The 27,511-nt window shown below is 41.9% G+C and overlaps 1 long non-coding RNA gene across 1 annotated transcript; it reads left to right on the top strand.

The window, feature by feature from the left end:
* Positions 1–16,797: 16,797 nt before the first annotated feature.
* On the top strand, positions 16,798–17,578 carry LOC141615008 (uncharacterized). Its single transcript, XR_012529542.1, has 3 exons — positions 16,798–16,885; positions 17,000–17,115; positions 17,221–17,578. It is a non-coding gene; the product is annotated as an uncharacterized LOC141615008 (long non-coding RNA).
* The last annotated feature ends 9,933 nt before the right edge of the window (positions 17,579–27,511 follow it).

The raw sequence follows: 27,511 nt of genomic DNA, 5'->3' as shown, positions 1-27,511 counted from the left end.
GATTGTTTTGTAGAGGACCATTTGAGTATCCCTTACTTCAAGGATCCCATGCAAGCATTAGAGGCCTTAGAAGCAAGTAAGGCTAAGAGCATGTATTGGGAGTTGGAGGTGGATCTCTTTGAGGCCGCTCTAGCTAACAAAGAACTCACCCATGCACAATCCGAGTTGGTGCATAATATTCTAGTGGAAGCATGTCAACCCATAGAGGATGGGCAATCTATCCTAGAAGATATTCTACAAACTCAAGAGCAAGAGGAACCCATCATGGAATTTGAATATGATGAGGTTGATGAAAGTGAAGAAGAATATGTCATGAGAATGGAATGTCTAATGGAGATGGAGCAAATTCTCAATGACACTCCAAAGGAGGAAAGTGAGGTACAAACTCCTACTTTGAAACCCCTTCCCCCGAATTTGAAATATGCTTACCTTGATGAATCAAAGACCAAACCCGTGATTGTTAATGATAGACTTGATGATGACCAATTGGGTAAATTGCTTAATGTGTTGAAACAACATGAAAAGGCTATAGGTTATAGTCTAGATGACCTTAAGGGGATTAGTCCCAACTTTTGCATGCATAGGATTCATCTAGAGGACGACCATAGACCTACCATTCAACCCCAAAGAAGATTGAACCCCCACATGCAAGAAGTTGTCAAAGGAGAAGTCATGAAATTACTTGATGCGGGAATCATATATCCCATATCGGATTCTTTGTGGGTTAGCCCCGTCCAAGTGGTACCTAAGAAAGGAGGTACTACGGTAGTGACAAATGAAAAGAATGAATTAATACCCACAAGAATGATCACCGGTTGGCGTATGTGCATTGACTACCGTAAATTGAACTCCGCAACAAGGAAAGATCACTTCCCCTTACCATTCATTGACCAAATGCTTGAGAGGTTAGCCTCTAACAAATTCTTTTGTTACCTTGACGGGTATTCGGGATTCTTCCAAATCCCTATACACCCGGATGACCAACATAAGACCACCTTCACGTGCCCTTATGGCACTTTTGCATATAGACGGATGCCTTTTGGATTATGTAATGCCCCCGCTACTTTCCAAAGATGCATGATGAGTGTCTTCTCCGATTATCTAGAGACCATAATGGAAGTTTTTATGGATGATTTTAGTGTTTATGGAAAGGACTTTGACTCATGCTTGCATAATCTTTCTCTTGTATTGCAAAAATGTGAAGATGTTAGTCTTGTTTTAAATTGGGAAAAGTGTCATTTCATGGTTAATGAAGGAATTGTTTTGGGTCATTTGATTTCGGAAAAAGGCATCGAGGTAGATAAAGCTAAAGTTGAGGTGATAGAGAAACTCCCACCCCTCGTGAATGTTAGAGGGGTGAGAAGTTTTCTCGGTCACGCGGGTTTTTACCGTCGTTTCATAAAAGATTTTTCTAAAATAGCAAAACCCCTCACTCAACTTTTGCTTAAGGATGCCCAATTCCAATTCTTGACGAGTGTGTTGAAGCTTTTAATAGAATCAAAGAAGCATTGATCTCGGCACCAATCATCCAACCCCCAAATTGGGAGTTACCTTTTGAGATTATGTGTGACGCTAGCAACTACGCCGTTGGAGCGGTACTTGGCCAACGGGTAGGGAGAGCTCTTCATGCCATCTATTACATAAGCAAAACCCTCGACCCTTCTCAAGTGAATTATGACACGACCGAAAAGGAGCTTCTTGCCATTGTATATGCTTTGGATAAATTTCGGTCCTACTTACTTGGATCCAAGGTGATTGTATTTTCGGATCACCGTGCTCTTCGACATCTCTTGATAAAGAAGGAGGCAAAACCAAGGTTGTTGAGATGGATTTTGCTACTTCAAGAATTTGACTTGGAAATAAGAGACAAGAAAGGAGCCGAGAACGTAGTGGCGGATCACTTGTCAAGGATCCGGTTTCATGATGAGAATGGAGAAACCCCGATCAATGACTCATTCCCCGACGATATCTTGATGGCTATTCAAACTCAACTCGAAAGGCACATCACCCCATGGTTTGCCGATTATGCTAACTATATTGTTGGAAAAGTGCTCCCTCCTAACTTGAACCACAACCAAAGGAAGAGATTCCTATTCGAAGTGAAGAGGTACTTTTGGGATGATCCAAACCTCTACAAGGAGTGTAGTGATGGGCTCTACCGGAGATGCATCCCTCAATGGGAAATCCAAGGAATCTTGGAAGGATGTCATTCATCACCCTACGGTGGGCACCATGGAGCAAGAAGAACCGTTGCGAAAATCCTCCAATCGGGTTTCTATTGGCCCACAATGTTTCAAGATACAAGAGAATTCATCATTCATTGCGATGCTTGTCAAAAAACGGGAAATATATCTTGGAGAAACGAAATGCCACAAAGAGGCATCCTAGAGGTAGAGATTTTCGATGTTTGGGGAATTGACTACCAAGGACCCTTTGTGACATCCAATGGGAATAAGTACATCCTTGTGGCCGTAGATTATGTTTCAAAGTGGGTGGAGGCAATTGCCACCCCAAATGATGATGCAAAAACGGTCACCAAGCTTTTCAAGAAGATAATTTTCTCAAGATTTGGAGTTCCTAGAGCTATCATTAGTGATGGAGGAACACATTTCCATGAAAAGAAGCTTGCATCCCTTTTGACCAAATATGGTGTTCAACATCGAACCGGCTTGGGATATCATCCTCAAACAAGCGGTCAAGTGGAAATTTCAAATAGAGAGATCAAACAAATTCTTGAAAAAGTTGTGAACAAGACTCGGAAAGATTGGAGCACAAAGCTTGATGATGCTCTTTGGGCTTATAGGACGGCCTATAAGACTCCCATTGGTGCCTCCCCTACAAGCTTGTATATGGAAAAGCATGTCATTTGCCAATCGAATTGGAGTACAAAGCTTATTGGGCAATCCGAGCACTCAATCTTGATCTCAAATTGAGCGGTCAAAAGAGGATGATCCAAATCCAAGAGTTGGAGGAATTCCGACTACAATCTTATGAGAATGCAAAGATTTACAAAGAAAGAACAAAATTGCTTCATGATAAGAGAATTCGACAAAAGGCCTTGCACAAGGGAGACAAAGTCCTTCTATTCAATTCCCGCTACCGACTCTTTCCGGGAAAATTGAACTCTAGATGGATGGGTCCCTATGTGATAACCGAAGTTGGGAAGTATGGAGATTTCGAACTCAAGGCGGAAGATGGAAGCAAGTTCAAGGTAAATGGTCAAAGATTGAAGCCATACTATGAAGGAGCATTTGTTGGAGAGGTCGAGGCTACCTACCTCGGTCCTCCTTCTCCTTGACATCTCATCAAGAATGAGAGTTTGGTGGAGTCCTCCCTAAACCACCATTTGTAAATATACTAACCCTCTAACTTGTATTTATTATTTAATTGCATTTGTTTAATAGCATAAGTTCTTTTCATGAGCACAAGTGAGGGAGGGTTACTAATGAGTTTTTGAATGAAGGAAGGAGAAAATTCCTAAGTGTGGGGATGCATTGAAAGAAAGGAGAAGAAATCAACACTCGCAGCAAGAATCCGTGCGTCTCTCTGGAGATCCGGACGTCCTGGCGAGAATACGGACGTCAAGGGAAAAACCGCGCGTCCACCGTGTTGAGAAATTGAAGGTTTCTGGACTGATGAAGAATCCGAGCGTCCTAAGGAAGAAGACGCCCGTCTGAGAGAATCCGGCCGGATTAGTGGAAAGACGCTCGTCTTTTCCCCTGAGCATTTCAAAGAAAAATCTCTGTCGAAGAATCCGCCCGTCTTCTCAAGAAGACGCCCGTCTCGACCTTGAAGAATCCGAGCGTCTTATGCTCGGGACGCTCGTCTTGAGGCGAGAAAAATTCTGGGATTTTACTCGTGGCGAGAATCCGGGCGTCTTGCCCGTAATCCGCCCGTCCCGTGAGAGGAGAATCCGAGCGTCTCAGCTTCGAATCCGCTCGTCTCCCTGCCCGTTTCTCGACCCGACTTTTCTCAATTAAATTACACCCCACCACCCATATAATGACACATCACTACTCCTTCCACTCACCCTATAAAACTCACCCCCTTGTAACTCCCATACATATCCAAATCACTCTCTTCACCCTCAAAATCAAAAACCCCCAAATTTTCTAGGGTTTCCAATTCTCAATCAACAAAGAACAACCTTAGCAAATCTTCAAACAAAATAACCCAAATCAAAAGAACTCAAGGATGGCACCTAGAAGATCCTCCTTTAGAAATGCAAGAAGACCTAGGATGGTGGGAAGTTCCTCTACCTCACATCTCAACACCATTAGAAGAGAGCATGTGGAAATTGTAGACCTCACAAGGCTCGACGACTTCTCGAATGTTGAATTCCTTGATGATGTGCAGCGATTGGTCTTCCATCGACTCTTAAGTAAGAATATTCTTCCCACTAAATTCCTTTGTCATGATACTTTGAGAAAACTTGGAATTTTCCACCAAGTGGAGGCTTTATTTGAGGTTTTTGGTCTTTCAACACTCTTTCGCATGTTTGAACCCACCTATCGGTATCTTGTGCTCGAATTCTTGAGTTGCTTAAAGATTACCACTTCAAACAAAGTGATTAGCATAGAGTTTAGGTTGGAGAATGTCTCTAGAACAATGACCCTTGTGGAATTTGCGAGAGTGTTCGGTCTTGATGTCTCGCCTACCCGAACATCAAGACCCAAGAAGTATAGTGTCGCACCTTTGTGGAGGGCCATGACGGGTCGGGACTTCATTCTTACCAAAGAGTGTCTTGCTTTTCACATCCAAAACCCAATCTTGAGGCTCACATACCGATTTCTTTCGGGTACCCTCTTCGCCCGCCGAGACCCGGCTATTGTGAATCAAATGGACCTCATGTTTATGGAATCCTATCTAAACATTCAAGGAAGAGACGGGTATCATCTCAATGCACCTCTAGTCTTGCTAGAAAAGTGGGCGAAATTCCGAAATGGTGATGATGATGGGAAGAAGCATATAGTAAATGGTGGACTCATAACAAGACTTGCAAAGCACTTTAATCCTAGGTTCAATGAGAACAATGAGTACACTCCACTCTCGGGAGGAATGAGAATTAATGAAGACCTCCTTGTTGTCCAACACCATTGGATAACCCTTGAGGGGGTTGATAAAAGGATCAAATGGTTGACAAAAGGAAGTGATCCTATCTACCTTCCGATGGCCGACCTACCTCGAGTCTCCCCAAGGAGAGGAAGCTTGTCCCCAATACCCTCTTACCTCATTCAAAGTCAAGAAAGGCAAGATCCACCCCCACAAGCTCCTCCACCACAACAACAAGAACAACAAACTCAAGGTGAAAAGATAAAGGTGCCTCCCTACCCCTTTCCCTACCAACCTTACAACCATCCGAATCCCTTCATCCTCCCCCGTGACGACTTTGTCACGGGAATCTTGCAAGACTTGCACTACCGTCAATATGAAACCAAGGTGGACAACTATTATGCTCTTTACCCTCAATACCACGACATGGTTCAAAAGGGACGGATAAGTGAAGAAGGAGCTTTTCCTTCATGGGCTCAAATGGAGTTGCTCTTTCCTAACTCGGACAAGGCCAATGAAGGGGAAAACGGTTGCAAAGGGGAGGAGAGTGGCGACTCTTGTGGAGGTGATACGGTGAAGCTTGAGAGTGAAGAAGATGAATTCATGGATCCAAGTTTAAGTGATGCTTCTAGGGATATTTGGGATACCGATATTGAAGGAGATGATGCCGATTTCTAGGAGATTACTTCATCACTAGGTGGAGCGGGCAAGAGGCACCCACCTTAGTTCAAGTGAAGTTTTCTAATCTCTCCTCTTTATCTTTATTTTTCATGAAAAGAACTTTGCATCTTGTTTGTTTGTATTTTATTTAACTTTGACTAATTGTTGGTTTAGTCCTAGCAACATCAAAGGACTCACACCTCGGTTCCTTTGAGGTGTTCTTTATTGTTCCCACTTTTGTAAAATCCAAAATGACAATCTAGTTCCATGCATAGCATAGCATGTGCATGAACTCCCCCATGCTTTGACATTAGCAATAGTGTCTTACTTGGTTTGGGGAAGTTAATGCATACGCAACGGGAGGTAATTTAAATTATCCTCTCCGTCATAACAAAAACCATGCATCATGTAGCATAGCTTAGTGTAGAATTGCATTTAGTATAGAAATCATGCATCATCTTTGCATAATTTCCATCATTTTGGCCATTGAGGACAATGCCCATATTAGTGTGGGGATGGGAATTCTAATACTTAACTTTTATTCAAAAACCATAAAAATTGAAAAATTTCAAAAATCATAAAAATTTGAAAAATTGAAAAACCAAAAACAAGTTCATTTCCTTTGTATATATTGTCTTGTATATATTGTGTTTGTTTCATCCTTGTTCACTTTGATTGACTATGCCACATCCGAGACATGAGGATATTGAAGACCGCATGGTATGATCTTTCCAATCTCATTTTTCCTCTTTATGTTAATGACTATGTGGCTTTATTTTGATTGATGCGGTAAAACAATGTGAACTTAGGATTGCATCTAGAATTATTTGGCATATTAGTTGGTAGAATCATTTGCATTAGGATGTGTATATGTTAGTTGCATCATGGCATGTAGTTTGCATGTTAGAAAAATTTTGTGAAACCGTCTACTTGGGAAGCTTGACAAGTGTATATAGGCCCTAGTAGATGCTTTTTATTCTTAAGACTTTGCTTGTTAGAATACTTGTAAAACACCCTAGGATGTGTCATGCTAGTATCCTTTGACCCATGGTTTAAGGCCTAGTCAAGAGTACCTTGTGGTGTGATAACTCCTTGGCTACCGTTTATTCCAAGGTGACCCTTGAAACCATGCATACTTCTATCATTCATCCATGTTCTACCATATTTTTGTCATCAAAGGGAATGGGCACAAAACAAAAAGAAATCAATTTGAGTTCAATGAAATGAAAAGTGAAAGAAAGTTTGCAAAATGCATCAAATGAAAAGAGGAGCAAAAATAGAACTCCTAAAGCTTCAAATATAAGGCACCCTCGTTACTAATTGGGGTGACTTTGAAAATGTTCAAAAGAAAATGCAAAAAGTTGTCAAGTATTGAAATGCCAAAAACCAAAAAGAATGGCAAAGAAAGTGTTCTCAAAAAGTCAAATGCCAAAGAAATTTGGGGGGAAAACAAAAACAAAAGCAAACTCCCAAATGAAACTCAAATTCTATCGATCCCTTTATCCATCGTATCCATTTTTGTGCATGGTAGAGAGGGGACGACCCTTCTTCTTGTCTAGGCAAGAGGGGGAATTCCGCGATCCTCCAGTGTTTCTAACACCATAGGGAGTCTAGTCTTGACAAAAGCATTTAACGATTGAGGACAAAGGTACCCTAGCTTGACACATTTTGGAGGTGATTTATTGGTATCCTTCTAGGCTTAGTAGTTTGAACAAATTGCATCTATGAAGGATTGTGTACCCTTGAATTGCTTCCCTTGTAGATAATTTCCGCCACTTAGATGAGGAAAGTGGCTATTCTTTTTGTAGATGCATCCATTATGTGTTTTTGTGTGCTTTAAAGTTTGGATGTGTCGCCATTTTGGCAAGACCCACCTTGCCTTGCAAGAAGGCATCCTACCTCATGGTTGTCTTGTTGTGAGTTGAAGGGGCGGAGTGAGACCCGCTAATTGTCTCATATCGACTATTATTATTAGGTTAGGTTAGTATTGGTCCTAGTCTTTGTCACCTCTTTACTCGGGACGAGCAAAGGTTCGGTTTGGGGATATTTGATGCGACCATAATTGGCGCATATTTAGCCCCCCGAATTACCATTGTTTTCATGCTTTTTAGTGCCTATTTGGGTCATTTCTTATCTTTAGTTCTTTGTTTTGCATATTCTTTGAGATTTTGATCCCTTGGTAGGAAAGGAGTAAGAATCTTGCATTTTCATGGCAAAACAAGGCTAAATTGATCATATTCAATGACCAAGCATCAAGGAGAGACAAGACTAGAAGGCCTTTGTACATAGCATAGTAGAAGAGCATTGTTGAGAAAAGGATCCTTGAGTCCCCAAGGAAATCCCCAAGGAATTCATGAAGAAAAGGGAAGAAAAAGAAGAAGGAAAGTCATTGAACTACAATCCGAACGGATTGTAGAGAATCCGTCCGTCCTCGCCAGTCCGAGCGTCCTCACCAGAATCCGCTCGGATTCCCCATGCCCAGTCCGAGCGTCTTGTTCCTTGATCTGCTCGGATCGTCCATCCTGATCCGGCCGTCCCGACTCCCGGCCGCACGGATCACAAAGACAACACGCTTTCTGATTTCGTTCTTCAAGCTACGAAATGGAGAAGCCCTTCTCTCGGATAATCCCGGAGGCTCCTTGCTCAACTTAAAAGTGTAATTACTAGTTTAGCCCTTAGTTAACCCTAATGCATCCTCCCTAATTTTCACTATAAATACCCCATTAGTCTTATTAGAGGAGCATGTTCTTCTTATCAATAATTAGTGTAGTTAATATCAATCAAATCTCTCTTCAATATTGTAATCAAATATTAATCAAGTTTTAATCCAAGTTTTAGTTCTTTAATCTCTCTCTTGTTCTTACTTTATTTTGGGTAATTGAAGATTATTTGGGTTATTATTGGGAGATTGACAACCTCTCAATCTAGGATTCAAGTACTTCTATTATTCTTGCTTTATTATTGGAATCATTAGTAGGTATAATCTCTTAATCCCTTTTTAATTATTGCTAATTACTTTCATTTATTCGTCATGTTTCATTATGTTAGTATGATTGACAACCTTTCTAGCATGATCAATATGATAATGAGTGAGTAGTTTCTTAGCTAGGGTTTAATGGGTGATTAGGGGAAACCAACATGGGGAATGATTCATGCTTAAATTAATGTGCTTTCATATCTTATTTGCTTGCTTGTTTTGATCTTAATACATGCACATGTTATATTTGATGAAATGCTAAGCCTATGAATCCTTGCATTTACTATCATCTTCTATCCTTTCAACTTGACTTGTAAGACATAACCCAACTCGAGTCTTGTTAGACCATGCATGTGTTAAGTAGGGAAGATTAAGTCGACTTGTAGGTGTTGTACAATCCAAGAGATTCGGCTCCGGGACCCAAACTTTCCTAGGATTGTAAGATATAACCCAACTCAATCCATCACAACAATAATTGCTTGCTTATAATTTGAGAACATGTTTGTATGATCATATCCCATGATTCCCCTATGAACCCATGACACCCTAGTGCTTTTAATCAATTGTTTACACCCTTATTTTATTTATCTTGTTAGTTTATTTTCATTGCTATCTTAGTTTAGTAACCTTCTACATCAACCCAATTTGTGACACCCCTAGACACCACTAGTTACAATAGAATCTTCATTTCAATACCCGTCCCTTGGGATCCGACCTTTACTTGCCTCTTTACTAATTGTAGAGTTGTTTGTGAAGTATAAATTGTGTTTTGTATCGACCATTGACCAACGACCACATATGCTTAATTGTGAACACCAAATGGCTCCGATTAGTGAGCGCTTGACTCGTCAGTGCTCTCGTGATACTTTCACGGTTCCCATCGATCCTCCTTGGACGATGTTTAGGGAGCCTTCTGACGCCTAGAGGGATGTTGACCTGGCAGACGTCGGTGGCGACGCTCTTCTTCTTCCTTGTGAGGAGTACTCTGCATTCATTCGCCGGAGGCTGGCGTACTGGCCGGTCGTGGTAAGTGCTTCATTTTCCCAATTTGAGTTGACTTGATAAAATGATGAATGATCATCAAACAAATAATTCATTTGAATTTTCAGGAGGTTGAGGAGGCGGGCGTCGAGCCCCCAGCGTACCCCGAGACCCTCGAGTATACTAACGCAGCGAGGATGACGACGATCTATGAGCTCTGCGACTTTGGCGAGGCGGTGACAGATGCTGGCCTAGAGGAGTGGCAGCACTTGATCAGGAGGGTAAGCCTCCGATTCCGTTAGCTTTTGCTGTTGTATAAGAATACACTTGTCCATTTTATTGAAAACCTTTGTTTATTGAAATGCAGGTGGCGTCGTCTCGGCACGTGGCATTGTGGAGGGTGGCCAACCGGCTTCGGGCTACTGCCATTGAGGCATTTACTGGTGGTCGAGGACGACAGGTATGAACCTTTCGTTTACTTCATTTTGAATTTTGTAATTTCCTTGCATTTGAAATGATTGAAATGAGGCATTTCTTTGTCATTTACAGAGGGAGCGCGACCTGGAGCGTGAGTTAGCGCAGTCCCAGGAGGAGACGGCCCGCCTGTTGAGGGAGTTGGAGATTCGAGACGCCGAGATTGCCACTCTCGAGGCCAGGGTCACCGAGCGAGGTGGCGACCAGAAGTAGTTGTCTTTCACTACAAGAAAAACTAAAACAGGCGACCGAAATTTGGCGACTGATATATTTAGTCGCCAAATTGGCGACTGATTTTCAAATTGGCGACTGAAAACAGTCGCCAATTTGGCGACTGGCTTTTTTAAAAAGGGAATCAAACTTGGCGACTGATTTTTGCGTAGTCGCCAAATTGGCGACTGAAATTCAGTCGCCAAAATGCATTTCAGTCGCCAACTGTTTTAATGGAAACCAGGCTGTCTTTTTTAAAAAGGGAATCAAATTGGCGACTGATATATTTAATTTGGCGACTGAAATAAGGGTAGTCGCCAAATTGAAAAAATCAGTCGCCAATTTTTTTAATACATTCAGCGCTCCTCTCTCCTACTTTACTCTTTGCGAAAAAAAAAGGGAAGAGCGATTTGGCGAAGCGACGACACCAACCAACAACACCACACAACCACCCTTCCACCGCCACATCCACCCTCTTTAATTAGGTTAGTTGTTTTTGTTTAATTTCAGTTTATTTAGTTTAATTTGGTAGATTAATTTATAGTTAGTTTGATTAATTTGTGGTTAGTTGGTTAGATTTATTTGTAGTTAGTATGTTTGATTAATTTGTAGTTAGATTTAGTTTAATTTGTAGTTAGATTTAGTTTAATTTGTGTTTGAATTAAAAGGGAATGATTAAGGGGGTTTTTGTGGGGTGGGCCGTGGTGGGGTGGGTGGCGGTTCGGCCGTGGGTGGGCCGTGGAGGGGTGGTTGGCGGTTCGGCCGTGGGTGGGCCCACCGATGGCGGTTCGGGTCGTGGGGTGGTGTTTGGTGTTGGTAGGTAAGTGAAACCGTTTCATTATCATTAGTATTAAGCTAAGTGGAACCGTCTTAATTAATATTATTATTAATATTAAGCTAAGTGAAACCGTCTTTTGCATTAATGGAATTAGCTAAGTGGAACCGTCTTTTGGATTAAGAGAAATTAGCTATTAGCTAAGTGGAACCTTCTTTAGGACTTGATTTTGATAAATTTAGTTTGATAATTCATGTTATTGATGAATTGAGGTAGAATAACCTTGTTATTTTTGTTTTTCTTTTCTCTTTTCGGGGTTGTCACCGCTACGCTAGGCACCACCGTCGCGTAGTCGCTGTTGCTTCTTGTTTTCTTTTCATTTTTGCTTTTACTTGATTAGGTAACCTCCTCTTACCAGTTACCTTTTAAATTTACTAATTTTAGTTCAAATTATGTTACGGACTTTAGGATAGAAGCCTTTATTATGTGGTTGAATTGGGCTATTGATTGACTTAATTAATTTAGTACTAGATTGTGTTGTTGTTTGATTTGATGTTAACTTAGTACCCGTTCAAGAATTACTCATTAGGAGTAATTCTTGAATAGTCCCCATTTTGGGACTGTCTTTGTACGTTTCAAGTCATTTAGGTAGTAAACACGTACTTATGATTTATTAATGAGGAATGAGTTTGGTGGCGATCCCTTTAATGTTCTCCGAATACATGTATATGTGGAGTAATTAGTTATTTTACATAGATGTGTATTTGGAGAACTGAAGGGAATTGCTGCCGAATTTTTTCCTCATTAATAAATTACAAGTGTGTTTGCTAGTGACTTGAAACATACATTGACGGGTTTAGGTTGGAGTGATAAGGACCCCATTCGAAGATGGATTACTTATTGACAATATTTATATATTGTTTTCATATGTTTATTGTATAATGTGGAGTATAATGTTTAAATTTTGTATGTAATATTATTGTTATTTTTTAAAAATGTTTAAATTATGTTGGGGTCTTCTTTAGATTAAAATGAAGAGATTGGAACGTTCATGGATGTATGAAGGAAGATTAGACCATTCCAATAAGAAAAGACGTCCTACCGCTAGATTTATAAAGGGTGTTAGCGAGTTTATTGAATTTGCTAAACAACAAGATGAATATGACTTGGTAGACAAAAAACTTAGGTGCCCTTGTGCCAAATGCAAAAACCTGAAATACCAGCTTGACATTGTAGTAGAAGAACATCTCATTATAAACGGGTTTAAGCCAAATTATTACAATTGGATTTCACATGGAGAAGCATATTCTCCAATTCATGAACAAACTCACACCCAACAAATACAAAATGATGAGAACCCATATAGAGAGATGGTTGTTGATGCTATGTATTCCACTATTTTTAATAGTGATGACCATACAACTATTTCCGAAGAACAACCGCCACACCCACAAGCAAAAGCCTTTCTTGACATGTTAAAAGCCTCAGAAAAACCCTTGTATGAAGGAAGCAGAATGACATTGTTACAAGCCGCTTCTAGGCTAATTACCTTGAAATGTGAGTTTAATATGCCATTTGTTGCTGTTGATGTCATTGCCTCGTTCCTTGAGGAATCTTTCCCCGATGATAATATCATGGCCCGAAGTTTCTATACTACCAAAAAAGTAGTTAAAGGTCTTCAGTTACCGCATGAAAAGATTGATGCATGTCCTGAAGGATGTATGCTATTTTGGAAAGATGATGCTTTGCTTGACAAATGTAAAGATTGTGGGGCGGATAGATATGAGACAAGTGAAGGAGATACAGTTTTGGTGTTGAAAAAAGGCAACGGTAGTAAGAGGGCTAAAAAGAGTAAGAAACCAATAGCATGTAACCAATTGTTTTACTTTCCTCTCGCACCAAGACTTCAAAGAATCTATGCCACCAAAAACATTGCCGAACAAATGAGATGGCACAAAGAAAACCCACGTGCTCCGGGGAAGATGAGTCATCCTAGTGATGGGGAAGAATGGAAACGATTTGATCAGATGTATCCTGATTTTGCCAAGGAACCCCGCAATGTACGACTTGGCTTGTGTACAGATGGATTTGATCCTTTCGGTAATTTTGGGAGGAAGTATTCTTGTTGGCCCGTTATGGTCACACCATACAATTTACCACCTTGGTTATGTATGAAAAGACCATTTATCTTCTTGTCACTTATTGTTCCCGGACCAAAAAGCCCGAAACGTAATTTGGATGTTTATTTACAACCATTGGTGGAGGAGTTGAAATATTTGTGGGAAGTTGGGGTGGAAACTTATGATGTGTCCAAAAAACAAAATTTTCAACTTAAAGTTTCCCTTTTGTGGACAATAAATGATTTTCCTGCCTATGGTATGCTATCTGGGTGGTCTACACAAGGACAAAAAGCATGTCCTTGTTGCATGGAGGAAAGTAAAGCATTTTGGCTTCCCAATAGCAAGAAAATAAGCTGGTTTGATTGTCATTGATGCTTCTTACGAGAGGGAAATCCACATAGGAGGAACAAGAAAGCTTTCATAAAAGGTAAAGAGGTGCTTGATGCCCCTCCGAAACGAGTGCCTGGGGATGAGATATGGAAGACGGTATGTGATTTACCATCCCCTATTGAGGGTACCGAGGAAGAATTTAAAGAATTGAAAAAGCAGAAAAACGGTTGGTTTAAAAGAAGCATTCTTTGGGACCTTCCTTATTGGAAGACAATGTTGATAAGACATAATTTGGATGTAATGCACATAGAAAAGAATTTCTTTGAGCAACTAATTGACATGATCATGGATGTAGAAGGTGAAAAATGTGATAGCATTGCTTCTAGAAAAGATTTGCAGAAATTTTGTCATCGTCCCAAATTACACATTCGCGGCGACGGGTCTAAGCCAACATCCATTTTCACTCTCGACAAAGCTAAGAGAAAGGTATTGTGTGAGTGGTTACAAAATTTGAATTTTCCTGATGGGTATGCATCAGATTTTAGCCGATGTGTTGATCTTAAGAAGTTGAAGTTGCAAGGCTTGAAAAGTCATGATTGTCATGTTTTCATGGAGCGATTATTACCCGTTGCTTTGAAACACCTCGTGCCGAAAAATGTTTGGAATACAGTTGTTGAGATTAGTCAATTTTTCCGAGATTTATGTGCCTCTTCAATATGTGTTGATGACATGATTCGTCTGGAAGAGCAAATACCACAGATATTGTGTAAGCTTGAAATGATCTTTCCTCCTGCATTTTTTAACTCCATGGAGCATCTACCGGTTCATTTGCCATATGAAGCCAAAGTTGGGGGACCCGTCCAATATAGGTGGATGTATCCATTTGAAAGGTAATTAAGATAATCTAGCCACTTTTAAATTAAAATTAATAATAATAACTAATCTATTTATTATATGTTAACTTTATTATTAATAAAACTCATCATTAACTTTTATAGGTTTCTTAATCATTTGAAGAAAAAAATTGGTAATAAAGCTAGGGTGGAAGGTTCTATATGCAATGCTTATTTAACAGAAGAGATTGCAAACTTTTGTTCTCTTTACATTGAAAAACATATAGAAACCAAAGCATAAAACTTGAATGTTGAGAAACCGGATGAAGTAGACGGAAGTTTACCCGAATTTTTTCAAACTCAAGATGATGAAGGGTGTTCATCAAAGGGGCAAACACGATATTTGGATGATAAGGAGTATAATCGTGCCCACCTTTACGTGCTATCTAATTGTGACCTATTGGAGTCATACGAAACACAGTTTGTTAATGATTTCATTCAGAGGAATCCTAATATAAGTAAGGATGATGTTTGGGACAAACATGAGGACCAATTTCCATCATGGTTTCAGAAACATGTAATTGAGTTGAATATTCAAGATGATTTGATAAGAAGTTTGGCTTTTGGTCCTTCAAAAATGGTAAAAACGTGGAATCGATACTCGGTTAATGGGTTTAATTTTCAAACATTCAACCACGGTAAAGGTAAGGCTAGGTGCAATTAGGGGGTTACTATTTCTTCTCTTGATGACAACGAATACTATGGTATAGTTGAAGATATCTTTGAAATTAGTTATAGTGGACGTGACCGAGCTTATAAAACTGTCTTATTCAAGGTTGACTGGAAGGATAATTCTGTGGCTGGAATGAGAGTACATGAACAATACAAGCTTGTAGAAGTGAATCGTACTAGAACATACTCTAAGTATGATCCATTTATACTTGCACATCAGGCTCATCAAGTGTATTTTGCTACTTATCCAAGCACAACAAAGGATAGAAATCAAAATGCGTGGTGTGCAATCTTTAAGACAAAGGCACGGTCACAAGTTGATACAACTTTTTTCCAAGAAGAAAACGTTTCAAATGAAACACTTTTGTCTCCACCCGATGAAATCAACTATGAGCATGAGAATAAAGATGGTGAAGACATGGAAGAGGAAGAATATTATGATGTGGAAGAGAGACTTCCGGGGGAGGATGAGGCGGAGGAGGAGGAGAGAAGGGAAGAAGAGGAGGAGAGGAGGGGGGAAGAGGAGGTGAGGAGGAGAAGGGAGGAGGAGAAAAGGACGAGGAAGGACGAGGGGTTTGGAGAGGAAGATGATTATGATGATGATGATGACGATGATGAGGATGAGGATGAGGATGAGGATGAGGACGAGGGGTTTGGAGATGAAGATGATTAAATTGGTATAATTTTGTATTCCTCAAGAGTAAATTATTAAAATTTAGAAGTCTGTATAATTTTCATTTATCATTATTTGTGTTAATTTTTATTTGTATTACTGCAGATGGCTGGAGCAGGTCGAGGTAGGAAGCGTGGAGGCGGCTCAAGTTTTGGACAGAGTACGCGTGCGGAGCAGGAGGAGGAGTTTGTGCAGCAGGATGCGATGCAGACAGACGGTGACGGTAACGGTGAGGACACTGACGCTGCCGACGAGCCAGTACGGGTGCCGATACGGTACACTTCGGATCATCGGATGATTCTTGAGCCGTCGGGATTATGGTAAGTTTTATTCTTTATTAGTCTACTATTTTTATTTCTTTCTTTCTTTTTTTTTGTAAAATAATAATTGTTTCTAATTTTACATGTTCAAAATAAATGCAGGTTTATGGACGATTGCGTGGTACGAGGTGTCACGAAAAGCACGAAGAGTAATTTCGTGGGTCCAATTCCTACATCGTGGACACAAGCTTCTAATGCACAAAAAGAGGCGTGGTTCAATAACTTTCGGGTATATATTTTCCGTAATTCTTTGTTTTAGAAACCAAATAATTAATTTTGATAAATTTTTTAAGAACCAAGGTTATACTTTTATTTTATACTAATATGAAATTTTTTCGCTTTTTTTTTTGTAGCTATCATTTGCTTGGTCACCGTCTCAAGAACAGAATGTCCGTAACAGGTACGATGACGTCGGTACTCGATGATATCGGGACGTGATCTGGAAGGTAATTAGGCGCCCGAAGGAACCAGAGCACATGAAAGGTATTTAATTAACTTGTTTGGTTATTTGTATTAATTAGCATATACTCTTTTATATTATAAATAATATCAGTAACTTATTAATTATGATTTCATATGTGTAATTGCAGGTGACAAGTATGAAGGCTTAATAAAGCATACCAAAACTGAAGCTTTTCAGAAGAAGTCTAAGCAAGCAACCCTCAACAAAAGAGGAGGAAAGGAAGACGGCGTGAACGAGCCTACTCATTACGCGGGTTCACGATCGTTCTGGGATAAAGTATTGGGTGTAAGTTTGTCTATTATTTCACACTTTTTTTTGTTTTCAATGCAACATGTTTATTTTATGTTAGATTTTTTGTTGATTTTCTAACATGTATGTTTTTTTTTTTCATTCATAAAGGAAAGAAGAAGTCAAAGCCGATTGCGACGGTACCGGAACTGTTTCTGGACACGCATTCTAGGGTTGACCACAAAGGGGTTAGAACTTGGACTAAGCCAAAAGACAAGCAATTATATGTAAGTTTTCCCTAACACTTAATTTTTGTTAATTTATTCTCTTTTAAAATGTCGTATATAAGGTGGTTACCATATTAACTTACAACCATTTGTTTAATATTGTAGGAAGCATTTGAACAAGAAAAAGCCGCCAATCCAGAAAAACCGGATAATGACATATGGTATGAGTTGGTGGATGGCTTCAAGAAAGGGCAAGTGTATGGTACCGGAAGTTAAACACCGGCTTTCTATGAGAAAACGCGTAGAAGATCGACTTCAACAATTCCCAGCAACACGTATCAACCGGGAATTATTAGTCAACTTCAAAGTCAAATAAGAGAGCGTGATGAACGTGATGCCAAACGTGATGAAGAACTTGCCAAACGTGATGAAGAATTCCGCCAAATGAAGGAAAGAATGGAAATGTTTGAGAATTGGTGGCAAGGTTGTAACCCCGGACCTAGATCCAACTACGATCCAAATGATCCGCATGGTCCACATGGGGGGAGTGGAGCTGGTGTTGGCTTCCAAGTAAGATGATTTTAGCATGTAAGCTTGTAAAACTTGAACTTTAGACTTGAACATTAGAATAGCTTAGCTTGTAAAACTTTCATTTTCAATATATGAAATGAAGTTTGAGAAAATGGGAGGTGTTGGGTTGAAATGTATGGTGTTGTGTGTGTTGAAATTTGGGATGTATGGTGTTGTGGAACATCGGTTTTTATGCAGGTTGTAAATATTTGGCTAGTAATGAAAACGAAAAAAACCACAAAAACATACAGTGGCTTTGGCGACTGAAAAGGCCTTTGGCGACTGATTTGAGGTAGTCGCCAAATTGGCGACTGAACTTCAGTCGCCAAATCTGATTTCAGTCGCCAAATTTCCTCAGCCAAACTGGCTACGTCACCCAAATTTGGCGACTGAATTGAGGTTTGGTGACTGAAGTTCAGTCGCCAATTTGGCGACTACCTTAAATCAGTCGCCAAATTGGCGACTACCATATCAGTCGCCTTTTTTGTCATTTGGCGACTGATTTTTCAGTCGCCAAATTTGGCGACCGACTTTAGTCGCCAAAGTTAGAAAAGGCGACTAAGGTCCGCGACTGACGTTTGGCGACTGATTTCAGTCGCCAAATTGATTTTGGAGACTGATTTCAGTCGCCAAAATCAGTCGCCTGTTTTAATTCTTTTTGTAGTGTTTGTTTTTTGTCGCTTCTGTTGTTGTCGTCGGTTGTACTATACACATTTTGTACATTTAGGACTTCATTTTGGACTTGTTTTGGGCAAGAGCCCCCGGTTTGTTGTACATATAACATTTTGGTTGTATATATGACGGCCTGAGTGCCTTTGCTGCTGGGTTGTATGTTCGTTCCTGCAGGTTAGCTTTGAACAGGTTTGGTAGATGACGGTTTACGCCGTCATGCTGCCGAAATTTACATAGAAACTGCACATAGAACACATATTGTACATATGGCTTAAACTAGCGCAAAACAAATAAAAGACCTAAAAATGCAAAAAACTTGCCTAAAAATGAGCGAAAATTTGAAAAAAATGACCAGACGGTAGGGAGGGCTACCCCCTAAAAAAACGAAAAAAAAGGAAATGTACAAGTTTGAAATGAAATGTGAAATGGGAGTGAAATGGTTCCCCCAAAAAAGAAAATAAAATGAAATGGGTAAGTGTGCTTATTTGACGGAAATGTCGATTTTGTCTCGAAAGGCGTGCCCGGAAAATTAGAAAACATAAAATATGGTAATTTGACGGAATTACCAAAATAATATCCTATTAGAAATAGGAAATTATATCAAGAGGAATTAGGAAAGATCCAACGCGGAAAAATCGCAGAAACCCTCTGAGGAAGAGGCGCAGCACGAGCTGCGACTCTTCGAAGAGGCGCAGCAGGTGCTGCGCCATTTCCCCAGTTTGCCAGTTCTGACGGATTTTAGGAAACAACTTTTAGTATAAATATAGACGTCGAGGGAGCTTTTATTCACATAATTCTTCCGTCCTTCTTCCGTCTAAAACTTTCCTATTACATTGAAAAATTTACAAATCATGGATGCCTTGGAAAACCGTCTCAAAGATTGGACAAATGAATTTACAAACGTCGAGAAGCATGATATGGGTGCCTTCAATTTGGGGTCAATCTTGAGTCTGAAATTGGTGAAGGTTGTAAAACCATTCTTGGATGCTTGTCTCGAATATTGGGACCCTAATTTCCACGTGTTTGCCTTCCCTGGAGGTGACATCTGTCCTTTTCCTGAGGAAATTGTTGTAATTGGAGGATGGGGCCCAGAAAATATGCCTGCTATACCCTCTAGCTCTCAAGGGTACAAAAACAAGTTTAGAGATTTGCTTGGACTGACTAAAGCTGAGGTTGACCGTCTTGTAACCTTAAAAGGAGTTTGTATGCTCGATTTTATTGATCGATTTATAAATAGGGAAGACCCTTCTATCTCTTATGTGGCGAGGCGTAGGGCATTCGGGTTTTGCCCACTGCATGGTTATGTTCTCCAAGTGCATGTTGATAAGGAAATGAGAGAGGATCCTCGTTACTTGGGCTTGATTGAGCAAATGGAGCTGCGCAGGAGCCCAACTTGTCTGTGCCTAGGAGAGATCATTTTGGGGCTGGATAACAGGAAAGCCAACCGCGAGCTTCCTTATTTGGGAAGTCCCATTATTTTGCAGGTAAGAACCTTCGTGTACAATACCAACCGTTTTTTTTTCGTCTTTTTTTTTTCTCTTCTTTTTTTTTGGTTTCGTTTTTTTTTTTTTTTTTTTTTTTTTTGGATATTAATTCCTGTCTTTGGTAGGTTTGGCTCATGGAGCATCTGCGATTGATCGAGCCCCCAGCTAATGTACCTGGATATCATGCTAGGTCGATTGCTATGAGGACCAGACTCTATATGGTGGACTTCACTCGGGTTTTCAACTATTGGGAGAACAAGCTGAAGAATGAAGATGGTCCCTTGATCAGATGGGTTGTGCCATAGTGGCATCTCAAGTCAGTTACTGGAGTGTCATCTTTAGATCCTACTCGATCGGTACGCATTCCGGACTTGGAATTCATGGTATGTGTTTAGGTATTTTTACCCAAATCGATTAATTAGGGTCAATGTAGTCTATATTCGCTGGTTGGATGTATGTTCGTTCGTACGTCGTTGAGTAAATAGGAAAATAAAGTGCGCAATATAAATTGACACGTAAGATTTTGGTGACGCGGAAAACCCAATGTGGAAAAAACCGCGGGAGGGACGGTACCCTGCCAAGTATTGCACTATATGAATAGGAGGATGATTACAATTATGGTACGAGGCTAATCCTGCTGGCCCTAGGTGTCAGGCCTGCAAGATCTAGAATGAACGTATGTTATTTGCCGAGATGTGATCTTGAGCGTTGATGTATGAATACCGGTGTTCAATGAGTATGTTGTGTTGAATGTCTTCTTCATTCGCTTCCTTGGCTATTTATAGGGTAAGAACCCTAGATATGTCCTATCTCGAATATGGAAAGGGAATATTATTTCCATAAGGACTTCTTTCCAAACCCGGACTCCCTTGCCAATTTTCCCCGATCTCCCTAACTTCTCCCTAACTTCTCCCTAACACTCCTTTCCTTAACGCGGGCACTTTCTATGACGGGCTTTTGATCCTTCTCAAGCCCGTTTCCCTTTTTCCTGACCGCGGGCTCCCTTCCTCCTTGCCACTTCTTTCATAATCTTTATTTTATCAAATGGGCCTTCTTTATCATGCTATTTTTAGCCCAAACAGTTTGCCCCAAATTTCTTGTGAAGTACGCTTTCAAGTATCGAACAAGGAATTTACGTAACCAAATGCTAGAAAACCCTACGCCGTCTTTTTACTCCTTCCCATGCAACCTATCATTTCCAGCCGCCCTACTCCTCTTTCTCCGCACCCAACTTCCTCTCTCCTCTTTATAACCCCAACGTCTCTCTTCCACTCTCATTAATCACTTCAAATCATTTCAAAAACTCTTCTCTCTTAAACTCTCAATCTTCCTTCCCCTTTATTTTTCACCGGCTTCACTGTTCCCCTTCCCCGTCTCCACCATCAGGTAATCCATCTCCTCTTCTTCTTTTAATCTTCATTTTCTCTCTCCACCATGGGCAAAACCCGATAATCCTCGTCAACCCCTACACCCTCCAACCGTAATCTTGACCCTACTTTCCCTTCTCGGGGACTTTTTAAACACCCACATGATTGTGACTCTGCCCTAACTCCGGCCGACATTCCTATGATCAAGAATCTGCTGGGTCTTGGTGATGGGGTGGATATCGCCATCCCTGAACCGGGACAAAAAGCTGACGCCCTCCGTCCAGGGTTGGTCTGTTTCTACCTATACCCGTTTAAATATGGCCTTCGTTTTCCTTTCCCTAAACTCGTCCAAGATTTCATCTTTACCAACAATTTCGCCATGGCACAAATTTTTGCTGCCATATGGAGTGTTCTTCTCTATTCTCTGGCCGCTGGTCAGAGTACTGGTAAATCCGTCACTCTGGGCGATCTAGCCCACATGTACAGCATCAGATCCCTGGGCAGGGGTCAGTTCTCATTCCGGGGCCATGGAGAGGCTCCCTTCAGACACGTGTCAAAATCCCGTGATGAGAAATGGTTTGGGGACTTCTTCTATGTAAGGAAGGACTCCATCCAGCCTCCTGCTGTTTACATTTTCGAGTAATGGGTTCTGACTTCGAGTAAGTAGCCTCCCTAACGCCTGATTTATTTTATCTCGCTGCTTACTAGTTTACTTCTTCGTCTTCGTGCAGGCCCCCGTTACCTTACCCGTATTGGCGCCAAGATTCCTGCCTGCAGCAAGCTGTTCAGCGTTCCTGAGTCTGAGGGAAAGTTCCCAGACCTGCTTCCTGGTTTTTCACCTGCTTCCTCCTCCAATCCTCCCCAATCAGCTCACAGTATGACTTCTGGTAAGACTTCTGCAACCATTCTTATTTGCATGCTGTTTCCGCTGATGTTTTAATCATTCTGCCGTCTGAGACTACGTATGCTTGCAGGTTCAAAAGTTGATCCATTGGAACTCATCCTCTAAAGTGCTAAAAGAAAGAGACCCTCTGCCAGCCCTGACGTGGCCTCTACCTCCAAGAGGAGTGCTCCTGCTGCCTCTTTCCGGACTCCTCATGCAGTTTCTAGTTCAGCTGCACCAGAGCCCTTGGAAGTCAGTCCGCTGTCTCGTCATCCGCCTACTCCTCCTGCTAGTCCTCGCGCTTCATCCAGCGAAGGCATTACTGCTCACTTCCCCGAGGGCTTTGGGAATGTGGACAAGGTGCCGTACTGGCCGGAGATTGACCAGTTGCTCTTTCCTCCTGTTAAGGAGACGTTTTCGGAATTCTCTCCAGAGGAGATGGCTGAGAACGACGTGCATAATGCCTTTATGGTAAATACTCTTAGTCTTTTACTTGTCTGTCCATCTGCTTCTTGCTTAAATTCTGCCCCTCAACTCTCTTGCTGACTTCTGATTATTTATGCCCCAGACTCTTTAGTCTGCACTCTACAACAAGAAGATGATCAACATAGTGCAGACCACCAGTCGTGCTACCAGTGCCAATAACCAGGAGCTGAAGGAAACTGTTGCAGATCTGGCACAACAGCGGATTGATCTGAAGGAGCGCGTGATGGAGCTGAAGACTGAGCTTGCTGTCACCAAGAAGAAGTTGAAGGAGGGGGCTAATCAGCTGGCTCAAACCCAGGCGGTGTGCAGCACTTTCTATGACTCTCTGAAGCAATCTGAGGAGAAGATCAGTGAGCTGATCTCCCTGGCCACCAACGTTGTTGCCTATGCCACCTGGCGGGGAAAGATTAGCGGGATGCGTGCTGCCCTCGAGGAGGCTCCTACCCAGCAGGCCATAGAGGAAGAGGAGAAACAGCTGGAGATGCTCTACCCTACCCAACCTGACCTGAGCGTGCTGATGCCCGAAGTTGGTGAGGTGAATTCTTTTGTGTTGGCTGAGCAGACTGCTGGGGGTGATGCTGGAATGTCCCAGGATGCTGCTGACGGAGCTCAGGAAGCTATGGCGGCTGAGGATATGCAAGCTGGTGCAGTACCTGAAATGAGTGGTCAGCAGGCAGAGGAGGTGCCAGAGGTGGAGGTCATTAATGTGACCGATAATTAATTTTTTATGCTTTGATGAACTTTTTGGTAGTCTGGCCCAGAGGTGGCAGACTTTGTAAGTTTTAAACTTGTTCTGTGGTTGCTCCGCCAAGGTGGCGGTTAAACTTTGGGCCGTAATTTGGCCGTATTTTAAAATGCCCCTTGTCATAGTTTGGCAAGGTTTAGCTTATATATCGTGTGTTCGTTTGTTTATCTTCCCTGTTTTTAGGAAGTTTGTGCCGTGTCAGTCTGCTTGACTGATTTAGGCGAGTCCTGTCACTCCGAAAAGGCTAACGTTCTGACTCAGCTAGCTGCCGTGTCGGCGATGGTGATTTAGGCGTATCAATGTGAGGAGGAGTGGCCGTGTCAACCTTGAGGGTCGATTTAGACCGGCTGGTCGGCCTGAAAAGACCGATCCGGACCAAGCTAGTTGCCGTGTGTCGTACCGGATGGTGATGATTTAGGCGTATCTGCATTTTGGACTACTTAACCTTGTTCATGACGCAAGGTGTGTTCATCTCATTTTATGCCAACAGGGGCGTCATTGAGGCAAGTTTATCGTCATTCTAGGACCAAATGGAGACGCTGCAGGACTCTGGTAGCGCAGATATCCCTACGTTCCATGTTCGTTTTTGCATGCATGCTGGGGCCCTGATTAAGTGCGATTAGTGCGAGCTACGTCAAGGGGTGGTATCGGGGGTAGCCGGATAAGCGTATTCACCACAACCAGGCTCCCTTTCGTATGTTCCACGTCCTTTGGTGAGGGTGCTCCTTGTGGAGAAAATAGGTTGGGCATGTTAGAGTGCCGTGTGCCTTGTCACCCCGCGTTGGCAGTTGACAGTCCTGCTAGACATCCTTTCAAAGTACCATAGACACCAGAGTTCAAAGTGATGTACTTAGAGAAGCCTAAAAATAAGAAAATCTATTAAAATGATGTAAAGTACCTGTCGCCATCTCATGGGGTACCAGAGCAATTGTGGTCCCAGGACGCTGCCAGACCACACCATCCAATAGTAGTTTAAAGTTTTAAAAATAACTAAAGATACAAGAAATAAGAGTGAAACTGGCAGTATGCCTACTACCGGATTTTTATTTTATCTTTAAAAATGATTTGGCTTCTCATAGTACATTATTCTGAAAGCTAGAGTCTACTTATTATTAAAAGTAATATCTCTTCAGGTGAAGTATGTTCCATGGGCGTTGTATGATTTGATCGTTCATAGTCATCAGTCTGTATGCACCATGGCCAACAACTCCTTCTACCTGGTATGGTCCTTTCCATTTGTAGGCGAATTTGCCTGCTTTTCGATTCTTGGTGTTCTGAAACACCTCTCGGAGAACCAGGTCTCCTACCTCTAGAAGCCTGACTTACACATTCTTGTTGTAACTCCTGGCCACTGACTGTTTGTAGGCAGCCAGACGGATTTTTGTGCTTGCTCGCAGCTCGTCAATTGTGTCCAGGTTTCTAGTCATCTCTGCATTGTTCAGTTCCCTCGTCATATTTTCATACCTGTGAGTGGGAACTAGAACTTCCGATGGAATGACCGCTTCCGCGCCAAACACCAGGCTGAAGGGTGTTTGACCTGTTGCTATCTTTGGTGTCGTTCTGTCTGACCATAACACTAGTGGCAATTCATCTGCCCACTTTCCTCCTAACTCCTGTAACCTCCTTCTCAGATTGTCCATAATGATTTTATTGCTGGATTCAGCTTGTCCATTGGACTTTGGAGTCCTAGGTGCTGACTTTTTCAAGGTGATAGTCCACCTGGCACAGTATCCCTCGGTATCGTTGGAGATGAATTGTGAACCATTGTCACATATGATTTCTGATGGGATACCAAATCTGCAAATGATGTTTCGTTTTATGAACGAAATGACATGTTTGTCTTTTACCTCCGTGAATGCTTCTGCCTCTATCCACTTGGAGAAGTAATCTGTCATTGCTAGCATCCAGGTTCTGTTTCCTGTGGCCCGTGGTAAGGGGCCTACTATGTCCATGCCCCATGCCATGAATGGCCAGGGGGAGATGATAGGGTGCAGAGGCTCTGCTGGCTGGTGGATCATGGGAGCTGAGCGCTGGCAGGCATCACATTTTCGTGCGTACTCTGCTGCATCTGCCTTCATTGAAGGCCAATAATATCCATGTCTGAGGGCTTTATTTGCCAGACTCCTGCCCCCTGCATGGTTTCCACATTCGCCGTTGTGGAGAGCATGTAACATAGTCTGTGCTTCTTCCTTGTCCAGGCACCGTAGGTAGGGGTCTGCTAGCGATTTTCTGAATAATATATCATCAATGAGTATGAATCTGGAAGCCTTTATTCTAAAAGCTCTCACTTCCTTCTTATCATCTGGTAGCTTGTTGTGGCGCAGCCAATCTAGGTAAGGTGTGCGCCAGTCGTCTGCTGGATCGGCTACTTGGCCAGGCGCCTGCCTGTTTGGCCGAGAGCTTTCACCTTCCTCTGTAACTGCTTGGATTTCCTTTTCGTTTTGTGGATCCTCCAGTTCACCCCTGTCTATTTCGTCTGCCTTCTGGATAGAAGGTTCTAGCATATGTGCTATTGGAATGCTGGATAGCTCTGTTGGTTTGAATGTTGCCCCCAGGGTTGCTAGGGCGTCTGCTTCCACGTTCTGATCTCTGGGGACCTGTTTAAGCTTGCAAGTTTCGAATTTTTGTTTTAATTCCTTTGCTACTTTTAGATATGCGATCATCTTCGAATCTCTGGCTATAAACTCATCATTCACATGGTTGACTATTAACAGAGAGTCACTGGATATGAGCAGGTGTCTGACCCCTGACTCCAGAGCTAGCTTCATTCCCAATATCAAGGCCTCGTATTCTGTTTCATTGTTGGTTGCCTTGAATTCACATCTTACAGCTTGCGCTACCAGGTCTCCCTGTGGTGATCGCAGAATTAATCCCACACCTGCCCCCCTTTGGTTGGAGGCTCCGTCGATATGCATCTGCCAGACTTTTGTCTGCTTGCTTTCCTCTAAAGTTAGGATCTCTCAGTATCTCCGCCCGGTTCGGATGGCTGGATCAAGTCCGACACGAAGTCGGCCAGTGCTTGTGATTTGATTGCTGTTCTAGGGTCGTATTGGATGTCGTATCCACTGAGGTGTACAGACCATTTAGACATTCTTCCTGACAGTTCATGCTTCCTCATGATAGCTTTTAGCGGGTAGTTAGTCACAATATATATGATGTGTGACACGAAATAGGGACGCAGTTTGCGAGATGCTACTACCAATGCTAGTACTAACTTTTCAAGAGATGTGTACCTGGTCTCCGCCGGCAGCAGAGACTTGCTTACGTAGTATACTGGCTTCTGCTCCCTTTCTTGCTCTCTGACCAAGACAGCACTCACTGCTACTTCTGTGACGGCTAGGTATATGAATAATGGTTCTCCTGGCTCCGGCTTTGATAGTAGTGGCGGGCTGCTGAGATAATGCTTCAGCTCTCTGAAGGCTTGCTCGTGCTCAGAGTTCCATTCAAACTTCTGACTCTTCCTTAGCACGTCGTAAAATAGTCTGCATTTATCTGAAGATCTTGAAATGAACCTGTTCAGGGCTGCTACCTTTCCAGCTAGTCTTTGAACATCTTTAGGCTTCTCGGGTGATTCCAGCTCTAAGACAGCTTTGGTTTGCTCGATGCTGGCTTCTATTCCTCTTTGAGTTACAATATAGCCTAAGAACTTGCCAGAGGATACTCCGAAGGTGCACTTAGATGGGTTTAGTTTCATCTTGTATTCCCTGAGGGTGCTGAATGTTTCGGCCAGATGTCGCATATGATCTTTGGCTTTTTCTAATTTCACCACCATGTCATCAATATACACCTCCATTATTCTTCCTATTTGTTATTTGAACATTCGGTTAACCATCCTTTGATATGTGGAGCCTGCGTTCTTTAGGCCGAATGGCATGATATTGTAGCAATATATTCCTCTTTCGGACATAAATGTTGTTTTCTCTTGATCTACAGGATCCATCTTGATCTGATTGTATCCACTCCATGCGTCCAGGAATGTTAACATCTCGTGTCCAGCTGTTGCGTCCACCATTGCATCAATATGAGGCAGCGGGAATGGATCTTTAGGGCATGCTTTGTTGAGATCGGTGAAGTTCACACATACTCTCCACTTCCCATTTTTTTTAGGCACCACCACTACATTAGACAACCATTCTGGATATTTTACTTCCCTTATTTTCTTTGCTGCCAGCAGGCTATCTACTTCCTGGTTGATTACCTTATTTCTCTCAGCTGCAAACTTTCTTCTTCTCTGCTGAATGGGTTTACA

The sequence above is a fragment of the Silene latifolia genome, chromosome 11 (genome assembly GCF_048544455.1).
Source record: "Silene latifolia isolate original U9 population chromosome 11, ASM4854445v1, whole genome shotgun sequence".
In the NCBI taxonomy this organism is placed as follows: Eukaryota; Viridiplantae; Streptophyta; class Magnoliopsida; order Caryophyllales; family Caryophyllaceae; genus Silene; species Silene latifolia.
Note: the sequence above shows the minus strand (reverse complement) of the source record. Positions and strands in the feature narration are given on the sequence as shown.